Source organism: Tenrec ecaudatus, chromosome 15, assembly GCF_050624435.1.
Source record: "Tenrec ecaudatus isolate mTenEca1 chromosome 15, mTenEca1.hap1, whole genome shotgun sequence".
NCBI lineage: Eukaryota > Metazoa > Chordata > Mammalia > Afrosoricida > Tenrecidae > Tenrec > Tenrec ecaudatus.
In genome coordinates this window covers 100,920,587-100,943,616 of record NC_134544.1, presented here as the reverse complement: position 1 = coordinate 100,943,616, position 23,030 = coordinate 100,920,587, and the positions used below count along the sequence as shown (strand labels likewise).

At 41.6% G+C, this 23,030-nt stretch overlaps 1 non-coding gene and 2 pseudogenes across 1 annotated transcript; 1 reads left to right on the top strand and 2 right to left on the bottom strand.

Moving 5' to 3' along the window:
• The window catches only part of LOC142427645 (nicotinamide phosphoribosyltransferase pseudogene), a 32,043-nt pseudogene that overhangs the window by 8,437 nt on the left and 576 nt on the right, over positions 1-23,030 (bottom strand).
• Positions 5,555-5,670, top strand: LOC142428297 (U5 spliceosomal RNA). The gene has a single exon (XR_012780221.1). It is a non-coding gene; the product is annotated as a U5 spliceosomal RNA (small nuclear RNA).
• LOC142428225 (U1 spliceosomal RNA) lies at positions 10,290-10,477 on the bottom strand (annotated as a pseudogene).

Here is a 23,030-nt window from a genome sequence, read left to right as displayed (position 1 = left end):
CTATATGTCCAACAGCAATCTATAAAGTCCTCTTCATACTCACGAAACACATGCAATGATGCCGAATTTAGAAGATCACAGGCCCGTGGGTAGCAAGTCTTTGCATCCAGTGTCATTGGAAACAGCTCTGGCAGGGGTCTCAGAATGGCTTCCCCAGCACCCAGGGCGGCACGGGATGGGTCAATTTGTCCTCTCAGCTGCGGTGTCTCCCAAGCTGTGAAGTAGTGAGAAAGAGTCTTTCCTGCCTCCAAGGATGAAATACTGGATTTCCCAGAATTCTCATGAGAAGGCCATGCCCACACAGAAGCCGCATTGGCTATGATCTGATTGACAGGCTAGACTCCACCCCTACATTCTTAATCATCAACTTGACAAATGATTATATAACTCCCACAGTAACCCTTTGTAAATAACGTTTTTATCACGTGTGCTACAAAGTACCCGTATATGCTGGCAGTTTCCTTCCACATTGAAGAAGCGTTGCTTGGGCTCTATAATCCATATGTTGTTTTTGTTTTTTCCCACTGCTCCAAATCATGGTCAGTAATTTAATCAATATACCCACAGAACTTTCCAATTTTTGGAACTTGGAAATTGTAGAAAAATAGGGGCCCAATGAAAGGGCTATCAAAATTATCCAGTTTTCTACTGTTGTAGAGAAATCAGGCATAGTTCTTTGCAGCTTAAAATGACAACTACTTGGTTATTTCATGACTTTGGGATGAAAACATTGGCATCAAAGAGAAGGTCTAATGCTGGCCAATGCAGTGCCTCCTTGCCAATCTTTATTGCTGGGTAAGACATCAGCTTCTGAGACTGTACTCATATATACTCCCACATATACTCTCTCATGCTGCCTAAGGCTGCAAGATGGGAGTTATGCCAGGGTTAAAGCAAAGATCTCGCTTCAGCACATGGGGCCTATATTTTATCCTGAGTGTGCAACTATATCGGGAATATTTCATTTAAATGATTTTGTTTTTATATTTAAATAGAAGACCCTCTTTGAGCATCAGTGATTAAATAGTTTACTAAAGTGGCTGGGCTCTATACTCCGTGAATGTCATCCAGGAATAGAAGATGATGAGCTGTTGAGGAGTGCCACATTCTGAATGATTTTCAAAGAAAGACACTACATAATTAGCTAAAATCCGAATTACAAAATTGATGAAATGGGGAGATCTGATCTGATGTCTTCAAAGTTAGCAAGCAAGCATGTGGAATGTCGTGGTCCATCAACTATCATTAAGAATTGCAAGTTAAATGGTCAATAAATTAGTAACGCAAGTTTACTATTGTGCTTCTGCTTCAAAAGACAGACTGATACCATGAAAGACTGGTGAGGATGTAGAGTGCCAGAAACTACCAAATGTTACCGTCACATTAGAACAATCTGGCAGCTTTTTCACAACAGCGAATATAATTTTATAATATAATCAAGCTGCCATTCTCCTCAAATCATTTAAAAATAAAGCTACATAAACTATGCACAGTAATTATAAAGTGCTTTTATCCATAAGTTGAAATATACCAAACTCAACTCAGTGACATTGCATAGATGCCAAGTGAAAGTGACCCTATAGGACAGGGAAGAACTGTCCTTGAGTGTTTCAGATACTGTAACTCTCTAAAGGAGTAGAAATCCTCATCTGTCTTCATGGAATAGCTGGTGGTTTTGTACTGCTGAACTTGCAGCTAGCAGCCCAATGCATAACCACTACTCAACCAGGGAATCTATGAAAAGAGGGAAGAAGGAAAATCAACCGCTAAACTAGCATCCCAAAATGCTGATATCTGGAAGACTGAGTTCAGGCCTGCTTCAACTCCTCAACCATTCCTCCCAATGCACTCTTTGCCAAGACTCTTGAGAATTGGTGCTCAATAGGTAATGTATGTAAGTTAACAGCAGTTAAATTCTTCTACTTGTTATTGCCAGGTTGGAAATATGACATTTTTATTTCAAATATAAGATAAAACTTTACAACAGAGTTAATATAATTGTATACATTACAAAATAATTAGGGCATTTCAAGATGGAAAGCAAAACTCTATTAAAAATGTTCCTACTGAAATGAATAGAACAACTCTGAGGGTGGTACAGGGCAGCATACTAACATAAGTAACTTTCAGGTGATCAACGACTGTAAATCTAAAAGCAAAATAAAGTGCACACAGCAATGTTTTCTGTTTTATAAAGGTCATTACCATGGGTATGTGTCCCCAAGTTATGAAATCATTATACATCATTGAAAAATTGCAGAGTGTCATTGTAAAAGACATAACTGGAAATGCCTAATATGAAATGAAAATGTTCTCAATACATCAAAAATCTGGACAACTATGAACAATAAAATATATAACTTAGAATTGTATAAAAATATAAAGGATACAGGAGGGGTGAGTGGGGAGGAAAGGGGTTGGGATAAAAAGGAAAATCGGCTTCCAGGAACCGAAGCAGAAGGCAAATTTTGAGAATGATGAAGGCAACGAATGTATAAGTGTGTTTTACACAATTGATGTATGTATGGATTGCGATGAGTTATATGAGCCCCAATAAAATAATTTTTTTAAATGTAAAGGATACAATTAATATCCCTGAATTGATACCACTATAATAAATGATTTAATGAACAAAGTTAATGAGGAAAATGAAACAAACATCTCCTACATAAGCATTTTAAGTGTTCTATGTATTTACCCACTTAAAATAGTAAAAAATGAAGTTCTTCAGGATTTTACTGCAATTGGGTCCTAAATTAAACTAAATCAAATTAGACTAGACTAAACTAAATCAACTCAAACCGAACTTAATGACATATTGCGTTTGGTGAATCTGCTTCAAAATATATCTTTAAAATATTAATAATAAAAATATTACCTTGAGGAATATGGTGTACCTGACCCAAGCCATGGTATTTTAAATGATATCATAAACGTGACCCCTCATTCTCAACAATATGGTTTTTTATTTGTTTGGGGTTTTCTATTGCCTGTCAACTGATCCTGTGGACACCTCATGATAGCACAGATGGTGTTCTTCCATGTGGGTTAGTTGCTTCTCTGCTAGAGTGCTGCTTGTTTAACTTCAAGTCATTAGGACCCCAGATGCTATATCTTCTGATAGCCTGGCACTATCCGATTTCTTCACCACCCTTGCTTATGTGCCCATTTTGTGTTCAGCAATTGTGCTGGGAGTGTGAGCATCACAGAATGCCAGGTTGGTCAGAGCAGAGACACAAAATCCATCTGTAGACAATAGGACATCTATTCAGAAGGGTCACAAGGAAAGGGATGAGTCAACCACAGATCAAAATAGCACCAATGAAACACACAATATCCCTCTGGTTCCTTGATGCTTCCTCTTTCCCCACTATCATGACTCCAGTCCTTCCTTTCACTGCGGGCTAGACCAGAGCATGTGCACAGGTACATATAAGAGATGAGAGCCCATGAACACGGAATCCAAGAAAAGGAATGGGAGTGGCGATACCAGGAGGGTGGTGGGAGGGTGGGAAGAGGAGGGGAAGAAGAGGGAACTGATTACAATGATTGACACATAAACCACACACACCCCCTCTAGGACAAACAACAGAAACTGTGGGAAGTGAGACATGGTCGGTGTAAGATAAGAAAATAATAATACATAATTTATCAAAGAGTCACGCGGGTGTTGGGGGAGGGAGAGAAAAAAGAGGAAGTGATATTAAGGTGTCCATAAAAAGTAAATGTTTAGTAAATAATGATGGCAATGTATGTACAAATGTGCTTGATACAATTGATGTATGGATTGTTATAAGAGCTGTAAGAACAACCCAAGTCGATCTATGTTGACCGTCTCCCCAGAAGGCAATACAGAGGACAACACTGAAGATATAGCCTGGGGAGAGAGGTGGCTCTGTCCAGACCACACAGGACCGAACTAAGGGGGAGAGAGAGAGAAAGAACTTCATCATGACACATCAAGCCCCAGGGACGACATCATGCTCAGAGCATAGAGAGCACCGTAGGGCCTGCCCCACCACAAGACAAGACATTTTATCACTGACCCATAACAGTACAGGGGACAGCACTGGAGACATTGTGCAGGAAAGTGTACCTGATATGCCCCATGCACAGTGGGGTGAGAGGCAAAGGGAGTGTACCTGGACAGTAAGGGGAACAAAATAACCAAGTCATCAAAGAATCCTGAAAATAGACTTCTGGCCTGGGGTACAGGGCTTGTCACCTCTTCAGACTTGATCGGAAAAAATACATTAGGGTCAGCAGACAGACCTGGAACTATCTATTATTTTTTGTTGTTGCTTTGTTTTTGTTTTATTATGTTTTGGTTTTTCTTCCACCCTCTGTCTGTCTATATAAGATAGGCAGGATGAGCAATTCCAAAGAGAAACTACAGGACCGGCAGTTCAGGGGGGACATGGAAGAAGATGGGGGGGGGAGAGAGTGGGGAGCCAACAAACTCATAGACAAAGGGAAAAACAAGAGATCTAAAATTGATGGTGAGGAGGGTGTATAATCCCGAGTAGGGTTTTATGAAGAGCAATGTATCCAAGAGGAAATACTGAGAGCCAAATGGAAGGTGAGTATGATAGTGGGATAGAAGGAAGGTGAAAGGAAATAGAGGGAAGAAATAGGAGTCAAAAGCTATTTATAGAGGTATAGCTATGGGTCTATAGATATGTAAATATATTAATTTATAATGAAAGGGATAGAAGCCAATGAACATATATTTATATGAAAAGGTGTAAGATAGCAGATGGAATTTGGGCCTCGCTCACGGCCTCCCTTAACCCAAGAACACTTTGTTCTGATTACCTGGCTCTCTTTGATACTCACCTTCCCGACACAATTGCTGAAGACAAAATGGGTGCATAAGCAAATGTGGTGAAGAGAGCGGATGGTACCCAGCTATCAAAACATATAACGTCTGTAGTCTTAAAGGCTTCAAGTCAAACAAGCAGTCATCTAACAGGGAAGCAAATGAGCCCACATGGAAGAAACACACCAGCCTGTGTGATCATGAGGTGTTGATGGGATCAGCCATCAGGTCTCAAAAGATCCAAAACAAACAATTATATTGATTTGAGAGAGGGGGGTTGGAGTGGAACCCAAATCCCATCTGTAGATAATTGGATACCACCCACACCCTCAGAAGTAGTATAAGGAAGGGATGATTCAACCCAGGTGCAGTATAGCACCGACAAATCACACATCATTCATCTAGTTCTTGAATACTCGCTCCCTACCCGCAAGGCCGTAACCCAGTTCTACCTTACAAATCTGGATAGACCAGAGAATACATATTGGTACAGCTAAGAGCGCTCGACACATGGACTTCAGGAAAGATAAACCCCTCAGGAACAATAATGAGAGTAGTGATGTAATGAGGCTAGGTGGATGATCAGGTAGGGGGAAGGGTAAAAAACGGGGGACCTATCATATGGCTGGATATATAGCCGCCCCACCTCCAAAGGGGATGATAACAGAAATGTGGGTGAAGGGAGACAACGGACAGTGTAAGATACAAATTAACAATAACAAAATATAATTGAGCATACTCTGGTTTCTCTTCAGATCGTATAAATCTTTTGCCTTTTACTAAAGATTTCCATGGAGAGGAACAATTCTGAGTCATAAACTAATTTTTTGAGGCCATGAACTTACAAGGCTTACTAAAAAAATTGTATGTATATATATATATATATATATATATATATATATATATATATATATATATATATACTTGATCAAAGGATATATATATATAATTGATCAAAGGAGATATATATATTTGATCAAAGAGGGAGAGAGGGGGAAAAAGAGGGTTTTATAAGAAGAGCTTTAGTAGAAAATGTTTTGGAAACCATGGCAACATATGCACAAATATGTTTGATACAATTGATGTATGGAATGTTAGAAGAGCTGTAAGAACTCTTCTGACATTCCATACATCAACTGTTCTTACAGTTAGAAGGGCTGTAAGAACAATAAAATAATTTATAAAAAATAAATAAAGAAAGAAACTTCGCCAGAATTGCCTTGACAGCTTAGTTATGTAGACTTGGAAGTTAGAATAATTTTTAGAATCAGAATGCATTAGTTTTCAATCTCATACACGCTATTTATAAGTTATGTAAGCACATGCAAGATACTTAACTGCTCTGAAATTCATTTCATTAATGTATACAATGAGGATTAAAAGTTTGTAACATTTTTGGCAGTATTCAACAAAATTATGTATTGCAAATACAATAACAAAAATTATTTTTTAATTTAAAAAATGATTTTATCAGGAGAGCAAAATGAGGGCCCATAGATTGGGGGAAAACATCTGTCATTGAATAAATTGCTGAATTTTATCAGTGCAATTGCCTTATACCCTAGAGGAAGATTGACAATGATTTTCTCTTTTGTTTCTTTGCTTTTTTGTTTCTTTCTGCTCTTTGTGTGTTTTTGTTTGTTTGGGGTTTTGGTTTTATCATAACATGACCGCAAAAGTAAATCAGAGTTATTAAACCCATGGGCTAGCTGACAGACATCCTCAAACTACGGCCCGTGGGCCACATGCAGCCCGCCCAGGACATTTATCCAGCCCACCGGGTGTTTTTGCCCCATTTGTTTTACTTCAAAATAAGATATGTGCAGTGTGCATAGGAATTTGTTCATAGTTGTTTTTGTTTTTTTTTTAAACTATAGTCCAGCTCTCCAACGGGTCTGAGGGACCTTGAACTGGCCCTCTGTTTAAAACGTTTGAGGACCCCTGGGCTAGCATATGGATTTTGGGCTCCTACTTAGTTCTTGCCCCAATCCAAGAATAGTTAGTTCTTAAAACATGGCCCTGCTCGATTCTCGCTTTCATGAAGAAATCACTGAATACTTCATGAAGACCACCCCCCAGGCTTTCTTGGGTCACCCCCGGACTCCACTAGCTTCACCTCACATTGGACACCTGCAAACACAGAGGCACCGTGATTAGATGGCACACATACAAACAAATGCACTCACAATTATACACACAGCAGCAGGGTGTACAACAATTACCATGTAAAATGGCCAGAATGAATGCCACGTTTGGTGTAAAATTCATTATGAGTCTTGTGGACTAGCTTCTGGGCAGAAATGGTAACACCAGAGACCCCAGAAACTGGGACTGTCCTCTGAGATCTCCCACATCAGGGGCTCTGACTGGTTTATCAGTGGCAGAGAGCTGCATTTTCATGTCCTCTGATATTTAGAAGCAGATGAGTAGAGAATATGGGCAAGAGTTCTCCCTCAGACTCAGAGAAGCACAAGCACTCTCAAGGGAAAACAGAGCTCTGAGACATGTACTTTATTGTTATATATGAGTTTGTAAGTAGTTTTCACTCTATAAGCTTTACATTACACACACCAACCTTTGTGGTGTGAGAGCTCACAATGAATCCTCTCTTGTCCCTCTTTTTTTTTTTTAAATTTTTATGACCCCAGTTCTACCTAACAAATCTAGCTAAACTGGAGAACACACATTGGTACAGATAAGAGCTCTTGACACAGGGAATTCAGGACAGATAAACCCCTTAGGAACAGTAATGGGAGTAGCAATATGAGGAGAGGGGAATGGTTGGGGAGGAGGGAGGGAGAGAAAGGAAGAACCCATCACAAGGTTGGCTGTATAGCTCTCCCCAACCCCCGAAGGAGATACATAACAGAAATGTTGGTGAAGGGAGACAAGAGACAGTGTAAGATATAAAATAATAAAAGCAATATATAATTGATCAAGAATTCAAGAGGATGGGATGGTGGGAGAGGGAGGGGAAAAAGAAGAGCTAATACCAAGAGTTCAAGAAGAAAATGTTTTGGAAATGATGATGGCAACATATGTACAAATATGCTTGATGCAATTGATATATGGAATGGTATAAGAGCTGTAAAAGCCCCCCAGTCAAATTATCTTTTAAACAAATAAATAAAATATCTATCTAATGCTTATGATCAAACTCACCCACTCTGCTATGCAGTCAGTACTCTAAAAAATGTGTTCACAGGTTAAAGGAGTCTTAATGATCACAAACCAAAATCATAGTTCCCCTTTCTGACTCTAAATTACACTGCCACTAAATTACATGAAGTTACACTTCAGGGGCTAACGAACCCAGGATGGGCAGGAACACCACAGGCTGCGGAGAAGGGTGAATGGCAGGTTGGCAGGTCAGGTTTGTGACTAGACAGGAAAATGAGTCCAAAATGGGCAGGTCAGATGGCAGGCCATTGGCTTAAGTCCAAAGAAGCAAAGGTTGCCAAGTTAGATCCAGCAAAAAGCCTCTCGTCCCTCTTAAGATGTAGATACCCATGATGATGGTGACCGGCGCCATCGTTTGTTTCTTGCATAGGAACATTATTGGTTTTCTTGCCATTCACGAAATCCCTCCATTTTTGTGATATATACAGCTGTGGGCATGAGGTTGTTCAGAAAGCATGTAGAATTGCATCCTCTTTCTTCTGTCATGATCATGAAAACTGGATATTTATCACTCGAGGTCATCTTCTCAAAGAGTCAGTTTTTGTTTAATTGACTTACTGATGGTGTTCATTCTATTTCATTTACTTGAGATCTTATATTAATTATTTCCTGGCACCCCTACCCCTTCCCCTGTAAACCTGGGCGGTGGCACACTCATCTTTCTCTAATTCCATTAGATGCAAAATGAGGTCATTAACGTCAGTTTGATTTCGACACAATACAGGTGGTTGTTGCTACAAATAGCCCACAAGGTTCTCTTCGGTTGAATCCCACAGTTCTGTTGTGCTTTCATTTTTTGTTCAGTCCAATACAGCCATCCAGGATATAAAATTCAATCAATACATATCATAACTATTAATAATACAAATACACAAAACTACTTTTGCACCAATCTTTGTCCATTTTACATGGTAATCATTGTAGACCCTTGCTGCGTGTGTTTAATATCGAGTACATTTGTTTGTGTATGTGTCCTCTAATCGTGGTGTTTCTGTGTTTGTAGGTGTCCAGTGTGAGCACCATCTGGGGGCGATCTGAGAAAGTCGTGGTGGTGGTGGGGTGTCTCGGAGACTCTCCTGTGCAGCGTCTGGATTCACCTTCAATAGTTGTGAAATGCATTGATCCCATCAGGCTCCAGTGAAGGGCCTGCAGTGGGTTGTATACATTAGTTATTCTGGTGGGACTACATTATACACAGACTGAGCAAAGCGTCAATTCACCATCTCCAGAGACAACTCTAAGAACACTCTCTTTCTGCAGATGATTAGAAAGAGCATGAATGTCGAGGAAATGATCATGCATTAATGTAAGAGACACAATGTTGGAAGTCAGTGAGAGCCCAGACACAAACCTCCTCTGCAGGGAAGAGACTGGACTCCAGGGGGAGCTCAGGACCCGAAGAGCGCAGGATCAGGCCAAGGAGCAGTTGTAGATGGTTTCAGTTTGGGGATTCTGCTCTGTCTCACTGTTTCCTAGATAATCTCTCCATTTTTATTTACTGGTTTTGTAGTCTTCCCTGGTGTTTCCAAATTCAAAAGTGGTATTGTAAAAGTAGGAAATATTCTCACCTGCAGTAAAAGCGCCTGTGCCTTATGGAGGGAAAAAGACCCGGACAGGAGCCCCCAGCACCAGAGTTTTGATAAAGCTCAAGGATAGATTTTATAATCAGACTCAGGGCCACTGAGGTTTCTACATGATGCAAATGATGAAGTGTACACACATGTCTGAAAGGTTGGTGGTTTAAACCCACCCAGTGATGTCTTAGGACACAGGATTCATGATCTGCTCTGTGTTGTTAGGTGTCATCGAATTGCTTCCGGCCCATAGTCAATGTACAATTGAACCAAACACTGCCCGGTCCCGTGCCGTCGTCATAATTATTGCCAGGGTTGAGCCCACTGATGGAGCCATTGTGTCAATCAATCTTCTCAAGAACCTTGCTCTTTGCTGATCTGTCCAGACCCACACGATGAGGTCCAGACCCAAACTATGAGGGAGAGAACAAGCAAGAGTGAGAGTGAGAGTGAGAATCTCATCATGGCCCACCAAACCCTGGGGACGACATCCCTGCTTGGAGCAGCCAATCCACACAGAGGACCGTGTGGCTGGCCCCACCAGGAGACATGGGATTCCTTCGCTGAACCCTAGTGCTACTGGGGACAGCACTGGAGACACTGTGCAGAAAGTGTGCCCAGTTTGCCCCAGACACCGCGGGGTGAAATAAAAGGAAGTGCAACAGGGCAGCAAAGTAACCAAGTCCCCAAGGAATCCTGAAAATAGACTTCTGACTTGGGGGACAGGGCTTGGCACCTCATCAGACCTGATCTGCAGTCCCCCACTACCACAAATGATGCAGTCTATTTTCCCACATTTGGGGAAATCGCAGAGGTCAGCACATCCGGAATGCAATGGATGAATAAACCTCGTCCTGGGAAAACCACCTTCGTGATCATGGTATCTCCCCTGCCAGGTAAGTATTTGTTTTGCTTTGTTTATTTTTGCTTTTCTTTTGCCCTATGTCTCTATATAAAATAAGCAGGATGAACAATCCCAAAGAGAAAACAATGTAACCAGCAGTGGGAGCTGTGTTGGGGGACAGGGCAGAGGAAGTGGTGGAGAGGGGGAATGGGGAGCCAACAAACTCACAGATCAGGGAACAGGAGGGTGTATAATGCCTGGCAAGTGCAATGTATCCGAGAGGAATTACCAAGAGTCAAATGGTGGGTGAGCATGATTGTGGGATAGGAGGAAGGTGAGAGGAAGTAGAGGAAAGAAATTGGACGCAAAAGCTATTTACAGAAGTATCACTATAGGCATGTATATATGTAAATATATTAATGTTTAATGAAAGGGATAGAGACCAATGTACATGTATTTATATGTTAAATATTAAGATATCAGACAGACTTTGGGTCTCTACTCAAGGCCTCCCTTAACACAAGAACACTTTGTTCTGATAACCTGGTACTCTGATACTCACCTTCCCAACACGATTGCTGAAGACAAAATGGGTGTATAAGCAAATGTGGTGGAGATAGTGAATGGTGCCCAGCTATCAAAAGATACAACATTTGGGGTCTTAAAAGCTTAAAGTCAAACAAACAGCCATCTAGCAGGGAAGCAAATAAGCCTACATGGAAGAAGCACACTACCCTGTGTGATCACGAGATGTCAATGAGAACAGGTATCAGGTATCAAAAGATTAAAACAAACAACTATATCGATGCAAACAAGAGGGGTTGGAGTGGAGACCCAAAGCCCATCTGTAGACAATTGGATATCAATTGCATATCTCCCCACAGAAGGGTTATAAGGAAGGAATGGTTCCAGGTGTAGTATATCACAGATGAATCACACAGCATTCCTCTAGTTCCTTAATGCTTCCTCCCCCTGGACTACCATGACCCAGTTCTACCTTACAAATCTGACTAGACCAGAGAACACACGTTGGTACAGATAAGAGCTCTGGGCACATGGAATTAAGGACAGATAAACCCCTCAGGAACAGTAGTGGGAGTAGCTACATCATGAGAGTAGGGGAATGGCCCGGGACAGCGGGAAAAGGGGGAACTCATCACAAGGTTGGATATATAGCACCCCCTCCTAAGGGGACGAATAACAGAAATGTGGGTGAAGAGACACAAAGGACATTGTACGATACAAAATAATAACAAAAATGATTGATAAATGATTCATGAGGAAGGGAGGATGGAGAAGGGAGGGAAAAAAAGAGAAAATTATACCAAGGACTCAAGTAGAAGAGGTCTTGGAAAAGATGATGGCAACATATGTACAAATATGCTTGATACAACTGATGTATCGAATGTTGTAAGAGCTGTAAGAGCCTCCAATAAAATGATGTTTTTTTAAAGGAAAACAAAATAAAGCTTCCTATTTTTGCCACTCCTCAGCTTTATCAAACACAATGCCTTCTCCAGGGACTGGTCTCTCCTGACAATATTTCCAAAGTATGTAGGATGAAGTCTTGCCATCCTTACTTCTAAGGAGTGCTCTGGTCTTACGTCTTCCAATACAGATCTGTTTGTCCTTTTAGCAGTCGACGATAGTTACAGTGTTCCTCTTCAGCACCACAATTCAAATGCATTGATTCTTAGTTTTCCTTAGTCAATATCCAAGTTTCACAAGCATATGATGCAATGGGGAATGGCTTGGGTCAGGAGCACCTTAGTCCTCAAAGGAACAGCACTTCTCTGTAATACTCTAAAAAGGTCTTGTGCAGCAGATTTATCTAAAGCGATACATGTTTTGATTTCTTGACTGTTGTTCCATGAGCACTAATTGTGAATCCAAATAAGACTTTAACCTTTTCTCCATTTATCATGATGTTACCTATTGTTCCAGTTGTGAGCATTGTGGTCTTCCTTACATCGACTTGTAATACATACTGAGGGCTGAAATTCTTGCTCTTCATCAGCAAGTGCTTCAACCCTCCTCACTTTCATCAGGCAAGTTTGTCAGCTTCATACTGAAGGTTGGTAATAAACCTTTCTGTCAGGGGAAGTCAGCCCCTAACACATCATTATGGGTCTGGTAGGCACAATTGTACAGTGATAATAATTAAACATCATAGTAAAGTTATAGAGAGCATGAGAGATAGAAGTGAAGTATTGAAGTAAATGGGAGTCAGACATGCTTCATGGTAGCATGCTGACCTCTGCCCCACTTGATGGTCCACGTGGAGTGAGTGAGAGAGAGAGAGAGTTTAAATGGTAGCACTGGCCCCTTTTATATTCTCTGGGGACACGCAAGCCCCCTAATTACAGGTGAGGACATACGTCACTGGAAGGGGCTGTCCTATAGGTAATACAGTAATGAGAGAGGGGTGCTCTAGGGACATACATACAATAGGAAGGGGAGGGATTGGGGTTATACATGTGACAAGATGAGCAGATCCTAGGTTCAGGATGGCAGCCTAACTTTCACCTATTCCCTAGATCTCCATGGGAACCATTATCAGTAGGGTGTGAACGCTTGGTCTCAGGCCTCAAGGAGGAATAGTTTATGTCCCCTGTAGCAGGGAGTGAGGCCTGCCATATAGTCTGGTTGCCTAACTGCCCTGGGGAGAATGTCTGTAAGCGTTTGACCTCTCCCCACACCTTTCTCCAATGTTGTTACCACATACTTCTTCATATAAGCCAGCTTCTCTGATGGTTTGCTCATCATATAGGTTGAACAAGTATGGTGAAAGGAAAGAACCCTAAGACACCTCTTTCCTGATTTTAAACCACACAGGTTTTAAATCCCTTGTTCTATTCATTCCCGTGTTCTATTCGGACAGTTGCCTCTTGATCCATGTGAAAATTCCTCATAAGCACAAGGAATTGCTCTGGAATTCCCATTTGTGGTAGCTACATAATCTGGTGTCAATTAGGAGCTTGAGAGGATTAAGAGTGAAGGGGTGGAGTCTAGTCTGTCAATCATGTCATAGCTAATGAGGCCTCTGTATTCTTTCTCCTAAGAATTCTGGGGATTCCTGAATTTCCTCCTTGGAGGTGGGAGAGATTCTCTCTTACTACACACTCCTTTGGAGACTCTCTACTGAGAAGACACATAGTGCTACACCCTGTGAGCTGGAGAAGCCACATGGGCCTATCCTGATGCAACCAGACCTCTGAAATCAGAAAAACCATGTAGAGACCCCTGCCAGCACTGAGATGCTTACACTGGATCCAGAAAACTTCCAACCCACTGATCTGTGATCTTCCCACATCTGGCATCATTGCATGTGTTTCATGAGTCAGAAGAGGACTTATAGATTGGTATTGGCCATATGGGCTAATATCACAGATTTATGAACTTTATCTGGACTGAGCTAGGATGTTTCTTCAATATTCAACTTCTCTTTTGTATAAACCTCTTTATTTTGTTTTGTTTAAAACTTTTTTCTTACACACATGAGTCTATGAATTTGTTTCTCTAGTCTACCCAGACTAACACACCATTCTTCTCAAGATAAACACAGTTTACTATGGTACACTCAGTCAAATGCCTTGACATTGTGAATGAAACATGAGTAACTATCTTTCTGGTAGTCTCTGCTTTGAGCCAAGATGCATCTAGGATCAGCAATGGTCTCCCTGTGTCAAGTCCTCTTCAGAATCCAGCATGAACTTCAGGCAGTCCTCTGTCAATGTACTGCTGAAACTAGTGTTCTTTGATCTTAAGCAAAATTTTACTTGTATACAATAGCAATCATATTGTTCTATAGTTTGAGCATTCTACTGGACCCCATTCCTTTGGAATAGGCATAAATATGTATCTCTTCCAGGCTGTTGGCCAAGTAGTTGTCTTCCACATTTCCTGGCATAGATGAGTGAGTGCTTTCAGTGCTTCTTCTGAAGCATTTCGATTGGGTGCTCGGCTAACTCCAGGAGCCTTGGTTTTGGCTATGCATGCAGTGCAGTTTCAACTTCTTCCTTCAGCACCATTGATTCTTGCTCACATGCTACCTCCTGAAATGGTGGAATATAGACTAGTTCTTTTTGGTACAGAGATTTGGGTACTCTTTCCACATTCTCTTGACCCTTCCTGTATCATTCATTAATGAATGCCGAAAGCATGACCTGCTTGGGAAGAGTTAATCTCAGGGATTGACACGGTGCAATTCCTTAAATATGGTACTCTCTGGGATCCAGTTTATGACCAAGAGTCTGGGTCCTTCAAGGGCAGTAATATCTAATAGCAGGATGGCATTGACCTATGACCCTTTGATCCATAGGTGTGTGTGAGTCAAGTGGAGTTGCTTAAAACACTGTTCAATGATGAAGCAAGAAGTCCAGTTATGACTTCAACCAAGAGCCCCGTTAACACAGGTGTTTCTTGTAAATTTTGGTTGTCAGAGAAAGCTTTCTCTGGTTCAGGAAGGCAATTACACAATTAATTAAATCAGGAGAGTCTCTGAGAAATTAATACATTGTGTCATTTCTGTTTGTCTCAATGTATGTCTTTTCAGACTGAAGTTTAGTGGAGTAACCAAATCCTCAATATTTCACTGGGAGTAGGGACATAGAGGCATTTTATTTATTTATTTCGCATGATCTCAGTCACAATCTCAAGATTCAGTGACACATAACCTGGGCATGGAATGCTCAGTTTATTTTTCAATAGAATTGGCCTCCTTGTAAGCCCCTAAAATTAAACACTGCTATGGAGTTGATTTTGATTCACAGTGTCTCTGTAGAGCCAAGTTGAAATGTCCTTTGGTTTTCCAAGGATGTGCATCTTCATAGGAGCAGATACCCACCATAGCTTCTTCTGCCTCCTGGTGCAGAGTTCATCTCTGCACAGTCGTCTTATCCCTTATGAATATTGTAATCTGACATCGTTCAGAACGGAATTCTACTGCCTCAAATTGCTCAAATAATTTCCCTTAATGCAGCCTTTCCTAATTTGCCTCTATATGTCCAAAATCCACTAAAAGAACCCAGGAAGACAGAAAAAACACATGATTTATACGTAACCCATTTGAAGAAAAAGTTAATAAAATTGTTTCTTCAAGTTGTCATTATTTGTGTGCTGAGGAAAGTTTATGTTCTTCACATCTTCCCTATGAGGAAAGAGTCTTCAAGTCCAAGAGGTTGCTGTAGATATCCAACTGTGTGCAGAGAAAAAGTATGAGCAGGGCTGAACAACTATCCCCACAACTTATTAATGGAAACCTTATAAATCATTAAATTGCTTTAGAGTGATGTGAATACTTTGTACTCCACAGTAAGTTTTAAATCTCTTCAGCAGTACAGTTATTTTACGGGAAGTGATCTTTTTCCCTGTTGGTGACTCACTCAGTCATTCCGATATTTAGCAGACGTTGAATCATGCCTCCTCTTAAATTCAGCATGATCGATAGATTTCAATGATCCTCAAATTTGGACTATATGTTCAATGTACCATGACATTATGGAAAAATGGAAATGATGGATGTTTTATAAGCTGTAAATCCCTGGGAGTTGGGCATCATGGACCTTATTCCTAAAGCTTCCTGCCCCTTGGATTTTTCTACCTCTTTGAGCAATTCATTTAGCATCAAGCTTGGCCTAGATGAAGAGGACCCCGGGCTTGGTGAATGGAAAACACAGGTAGAGGATTGTGTTCTCCTGAGGGTTCAGCCAACATTCAACTCCCAGAGGAGCCGATTCTTACAAAGGTGCCACTGACACTCAACTCCACTTACTCTATCAGGTGGAGCCTCAGAATACATTTATTTATATTCATGCTCTTTATAAGTTGGTGTAATATATATGGGACTGTTGGACTTTATTCACAAGAGCATGGAACATGTTTGTGTCACTATTTTTCTTGGTGGCAGCCCACAAATGCAAGTAGCTCAGGGATTCAGACACAAAGTTCTGGAAATACCTCACCCTACCCAATGGTTCACTGGATTCTCCCTTGTCCTGAGGCCTCCTGTCCCAGCTGCAGATGCACGAGTTGGACCAGATCTGGGGTGACAGGTAGGCTTAATGTGCCAACCTAGTAAATAGGAACACATGGGATTTATAAGGTCGCTTGATTTGACAGTAGGCTCAGCAAGCCTCGCGCCCCCCTCCCCCTTGCTCTCTGGGGATCAGTGTGCAACAGCTTTAGCTAGTTTTCTGCCTCAACTTGTGAGCTACACTACTTGTGGGAATGCAATCCATGGATCTTGTTGCTAGAACTTGAGGTACCTTCTAGACCTGCTTTGCCATGCTGCTGGTGTACACATGGCTTGAGCTTGAGGCTGTCAGATCCTGTCTCTTGCATTGCTTGAGTTCTATATCCCATCCACAGCTTCTTCGCTAATCTCCTGAGCTGCTGGTGACCCCACCTGCTGTTTGCTGCCTGTTGCCTGACTACCTGCATTGCCAGAGGCAAGACTCAGCTGTCTGCTTCCATATTAACTTCCATGGAAGTGAATTGAACTGAGCCCTCTGTACTGCGGTGTGGACTAATTAGCTGTTATAATCCTTCCTGCTGTATCTATCCATAAAAAATCATAAGTGTCCTGGTTTTGGTTAGAGAACCCTTTATAATACATTTAGTGAGATTCCCAGATCTGTTCTTCACTTGTGAATTCTTTAGATGCTCTTCTACTAGTGTTCCTGTGAGCTGTGATGGTTCAGGCTCCATTAAAGAGATGGAAATATGTCGTTACAATATGGAGGGGAGGGAAGTATAATTGCACCCTCATGTTTTAAGTACAGGCCACGAGAGACCCCTTCAGCAGTCATATTTATTTAAAGCTGAGTTCTGTTGCTGCTGATAACATGGGCCCATATATTTCAATAAATGCATTTTAATTGTGGTGCTGGAGAAGAATATTATTATTACCATGGACTGCTTAAAGGACAAACAGATCTGTATTGGAAGACGTAAATCCAGAGTTCTCCTTCAAAGCAAGAAAGCAAGACTTTGTCTTATATATTTTGAACATATTTTCAGGAGAGACAAGGCCCTGGAGAAGGACCTCATGTTCGATAAAGCTGAGGAGTGGTGAAAAAGAAGAAGGCTCTCTAACAGACTGATTGACACAGTGGCTCCATTAATGGGCTCAGGCATGGAAATAATTGTGAGGATGGGGCAGGACCGTGCAGTGTTTGGTTTGATTGTGCATACAATCCCTATGGGCCCGAGGCACTTCGATGGTACCTAACAACAGCAAGGAGCAGATCATGAGCCCTGCATCCTAAAGCATCACTGAGTGGGTTCAAACCACCAACCTTCAGTCATGAGGGCACACTTCACAATTATCCCTTTCTAGGGACTTCAGTTGCCTGAGTCTTAATGTAAACTCTGTTCTTGAGCTTCATCAGAACTTTGATGCTTGGGACACCTGGCATAGGAACAGTTGCTTTTTCTGCATGTGAGAATGTTTCCTACTTTTACAATACAACTTTTGAATTATGAGATAACAGAGGTATAACCATGAAATTAAAATAAGACAGATTTCCTGGGGGAACAGGGCACTAACCCTCACAGGGGGAGGGTGTTGATTGGGTTTCCCCAGGGAAAGAGAGACAAGACTTCAACCTGGAGCTCCAAGACAAAATGTAACACACTGACTTGAAGCAGGGAACTGATAGAGAGGCCTGGCGGGGTGAGGGGGAGGAGCCCCATTACCAACTAAGTGTACAGCACCACCCTCCCCCCAAGAAGAATTCACTTCAGAGGATAGCACTGACGGTACAGCTCAAAAAGAGGGGAAGAGGGACTGGTCTGGTCAGAGCACACAGGAGCCAACGAGGGGGCCTAGGGAGGAAAAAAAGAAGAGTGACACACATTCTGGCTCACCAAGCCCTGAGGACAATGTTCTTGCTCAAAAAAGCACTGCACAGAAATGACCACTTGGCCAGCCCAACCATGGGACACAGTGTTCCTCATTGACCCATAGCACCATTGGGAACAACACTAGAGACACAGAGCAGGAATTGTGCCCACCATCAGACCACCATGCCGAAGCCAGCCCCTGGGGTCATGCAGCAGAGCAGCAGGGGATGCAGAGCAATGAAGTCCCCAGGGATAGAGGCAGTGCCAGGGCATGGCACCCCATCAGACTTGACTGGAAAGCACCCATGAAGGAAAGCCAGCAGACCCTGAACTAGTCCTATGTTTATGTGTGTATGCGTGTGTGTTGTTGTTGTTGTAACTATTGTTTTACTTTTTGTTGTTGCTTCGTGGTACTCAGTCTTGTGATAGTACATATCATGTCTACCTGGAAGGATAGGTGGCATAAACAAGCCACAAGAGAGAACAACGTGATGACAGTCCCGGAGGGACATGGGGGTAGGGGGAGCGGGGGAAAGGAAGAGGGTGTTAACACGCCCAAGGACAAGGGAATAACAAGGGATCCAAAATCAGTGAGTGTCAAGGAGGGTGTGGGAGGTCTGTCAGGGCTGGATCAAGGGCAATGTAACCAAGAGTAATTCCTAAAGCTCAAATGAAGGCAGAACATGACAGTGGGACAAGAGGAAAGTACAAAGAAACAGAGGAAAGAACTAGGAGGCAAAGGATAGTCATAGAGATTTAAATTCAGGCATATAAAGATGCAAATATATTTATATATGACAAGGGGGGAATAAATCTATGTAGATTTATTTATAGGTTTATTATTAAGGAAACAGATGTACAGTGGGCCCCTGCTCAAGTACTCCCTCAACAAAAGAACACTTTGTTCTAACAATTCGGCAGTCTGGGATGCTCACCTTCCTGGCACAATCGCTGACGACAATGGGTGCACAAGCAAATGTGGTGAAGAAAGCTGATGGTGCCCGGCTACCAAAAGATATAGCACCTGAAGTCGCTGAAGACAATTGGTGCACATGTAAATGTGGTGAAGAAAGCTGATAGTACCCAGCTCCAAAAAGATATAGCACCTGAAGTCTTAAAGACCTAAAGATAAACAAACAGTCATCTATCTGAGAGACAACAAAACCCACATGGAAGAAGCACACTGGCCTGTCCCGACTCGATCGCTGAGGACAAAGTGGGTACATATGCAAAAGTTGTGAACCAAGTTGATGGTGCCCGGCTATCAAATGATTTAGTATCCGGGGTATTAAAGGCTTGAAGATAAACAAGGGGCCATCTAACTGAGAAACAACAAAGCCCACATCGTATGTGCACACCAGCCTGTGAGATGACAAGGCATCGAAGGGATCAGGTATCAGGCATCAAAGACAAAAAAAAAAAATCATAGCATTGTGAATGAGGGGGAGTGCAGAGTGGGGACCCAGGGCCCATCTGGGGGAAATTGAACATCCCCTTGCAGAAGGGCTGTGGGGAGGTGACGAGCCAGTCACAGTGCAGTGTAGCAACGATGAAACATACAATCTTCCTCCAGTTCTTAAATGCTTCCTCCCCGCCACTATCATGATCCCAGTTCTACCTTATATAACTGGCTGCACCGGAAGATGTACACTGGCACAGATAAGAACTGGAAATACAGGGAATCCAGGACAGACGAACCCCTCAGGATCAGTGGTAAGAGTGGCGATATCAGGAGGGTGGAGGGAGGGTGAGGGAGAAAGGGGGAACAGATGACAAGTTCTACATATAACCTCCTCCCTGGAGGACAGACAGTGGAGAACTGGGTGAGGGAGATGTCAGATGGTGTAAGATATGATAAAATAATAATTATTTATAAATTATTAAGGGTTCAGGGGAAGGGGGAGCGGGGAGGGAGGGGAAAATGAGGAGCTGATACCAAGGGCTCAAGTAGAAAGCAGGTGTTTTGAGAATGATGATGGCAACATACTTACGATTGTGCTGGACACAAATGATGTATGTACAGATTGTGAAAAGAGTTGTATGAGCCCCTAATAAAATAATTTTTGAAGAGGACCTGATGCAAGGGGCTTAAGTGGAGAGCAAATGCCTTGAGAATAATTGGGGCAGGGAATGTATGGATGTGCTTTATACAATTGACGTAGGTATATGTATGGATGGTGATAAGAGTTGTATGAGTCCCTAATAAAATGTAAAAAAAGAAAAGAGGAGAAAAAATGATTAAGGCAAAGACTGTACAGATGTGCTTCATACAATTGATGTATGTATATGTATGAACTGTGATAAGAATTGTATGAGCCTCTAATAAATTGTTAAAATTAAAAAAAAGAAAAAAATAATAATTTTTGAAATTTGACAGCAATAAAAGGTTTTAAGTGGAATAAACTGTAGCCAGTTTATCAGCAGGCAGAGAGCTGCATTTGCATGTCCCCTGATATTTAGAAACGGATGAGTAGAGACCATGGGCCAGAGCATTCCCTCAGACTTGGAGAAACACAACACCCTCAAAGGAAAATAGAGCACTCAAACTGGTTGTTTATAAAGCATTTCTTTGTTACATACTATCAATTATTTAAAAAAAGTAGTTTTTATTTTACAAACTTTATATTACATATACAACAACCTTTGTGGTATGAGAGCTTGCAATGCATCCTCTCTCCTTCCCCCTTAAGATGTGAATACACATGATGATAGTGGACGACTCCATTACCTGTTTCTTGTGTGGGAACATTATTGGTTTTCTTTCCTTCCAAGGAATTTCCTCAGTCCAATGATATTTTAAAACTGTGGGCATGGAGTTCTTCATAAAACATGTCCAGCAAGCCTGAAGAGCGGTGTCTCCTCTGGTTTCTGACCTGGCTGATTCCGGTTCTCCTTCTCTTGTCATGATCGGGAAAACTGGCCATTTTTCACTTGACTTCATCTTCTCAAAGAGTCAGCTTTAGTTTAATTGGCTCACTAATTGTGTTCCTTCTATTGTAATTATTTGTGTTTTTATATTTATTCATTCCTGCCTGCCCTGCTAAGCTATGATATGGCATACTCACCTTTTTCTAGTTCCATTAGTTGGAAACTGAGGTAATTAACATCCGAGTTGTATTTCAACATGATACAGATGTTTGTTGCTACAAATAGCTCACAAAGTGCTCCTCAGTTAAGTCCAACAGTTTGTTCTGTTGTGCTTTCATTTTCTTTCTCTCTCTTTTGTTAATGAATCACTATGCTTTAATGATGTTCAATTTGTAACCATGAAAATACATCCTTCATATCAGATATTGACATGATGATTCATAACAGTAGCAAAATGACAGCGATGAAGTAGCAATGGAAATAGTTTTATGGTTACCGGTCACCACAACATAAGGAACTGTATGAAAAGCAGCATCAGGAAGGTTGAGAACCACTGATTTATAGTCTCAGATAAGAGATTACATTTTGACCTAACTAGTGTGGCACAATGGACTTTGCAATGCCCTCTGACTGATCACCCGGCTATTCACACCCAACTGTGACTGGAGGGCATTCAATGGAGGCTTCCTCTATGTGTGGAGCTGCAAATGTCTACTGTCATCCACAGCCTCCTGCAAATCAATGCCATTCCTTCATTTACATCGCCCTGTCGGCCCATTTTAAAGCTGTTTCAGTTTTTAGTTTTTAAAAAGTGGAGGGGAAATACACAGGGATGAAGCCCCTGGTGAATCATCCTTGACCATGGACCAGGGAGGTGAATAGCCTGGCTAACATGCATAATGCATTGGAAAGCATATTTAGCACCCTATCATTTGTTCTCCCTTAGGATCCATTTAAGTTCTCGTTTTTAATAGTTTCTGCTTTTTTTATTGAGGTTATGTTTTACTTTGTTACTCTTGTTAGTTTATTTTGTTTATTTGTCTCAATGTTATTCTGTATATGAAATCCATTGTAGGTCAACCTATAGAAGCAGTAACTAGATGAATAGTTACTTAGGGGTATCGCAAGGAGGATGGGGGACATGGGTAACTAATAACAATTAGTACAAGACTGAAGAAAATGGTCTAAAACTGATGTGGTTATGATTGTACAACACTTCTTGATGTGATTGAACTAGTGAGTTGTATGATATGCGAATATATGCCAATAAAACTATCGATGGGGGAATATTTACTGTCTTGGCAATCCACAGGGTCTATAGGGTCTCTACGAGTTGGGTGCTTTCATTTTCATTCAGTCCCATTGTGTTGGAGAGGGTTCTCTAGAGAGACAAACCACATTGCTAGTAATTATATATAAATATATTTATAAAGATAGATATATAATAGAAGAAATGAACCGTTAAATTATATACAGATAGATAATATAAGGAATTAACAGTTAAATTATAAAGCAGTGAGGCACTAGCAGTCCTTTAACGCTTGAGAGTCGCCAGTTGCCAGTCCCCTTCTGTAGAGAGAGCTGGGCTATATATCTCCAGGCAGCCAACAGCAAGGCAGGTCCCCAACTGTCATCAACTGTCGGTCCCCAGCTCCAGAGGTGAGCATTCCCATCGTGTAGGCTTAAAGGGACCTCAACTTACAGCGACACAGTCCACAGGCTAGGCATCCCACAGGTCGTGTACCCCTTTAAACTGAGGAACAGAACAAGCAAGGTGAGACTCACCGAGCCATTTAGCCCTCTGCCCTTCAGTTAATCCTACTTGTGTTTATCGGCCAGGCTGGCACAATAAACTATCACACCAATACACCAATCCAGGATATAAAATCCTTAAATACAT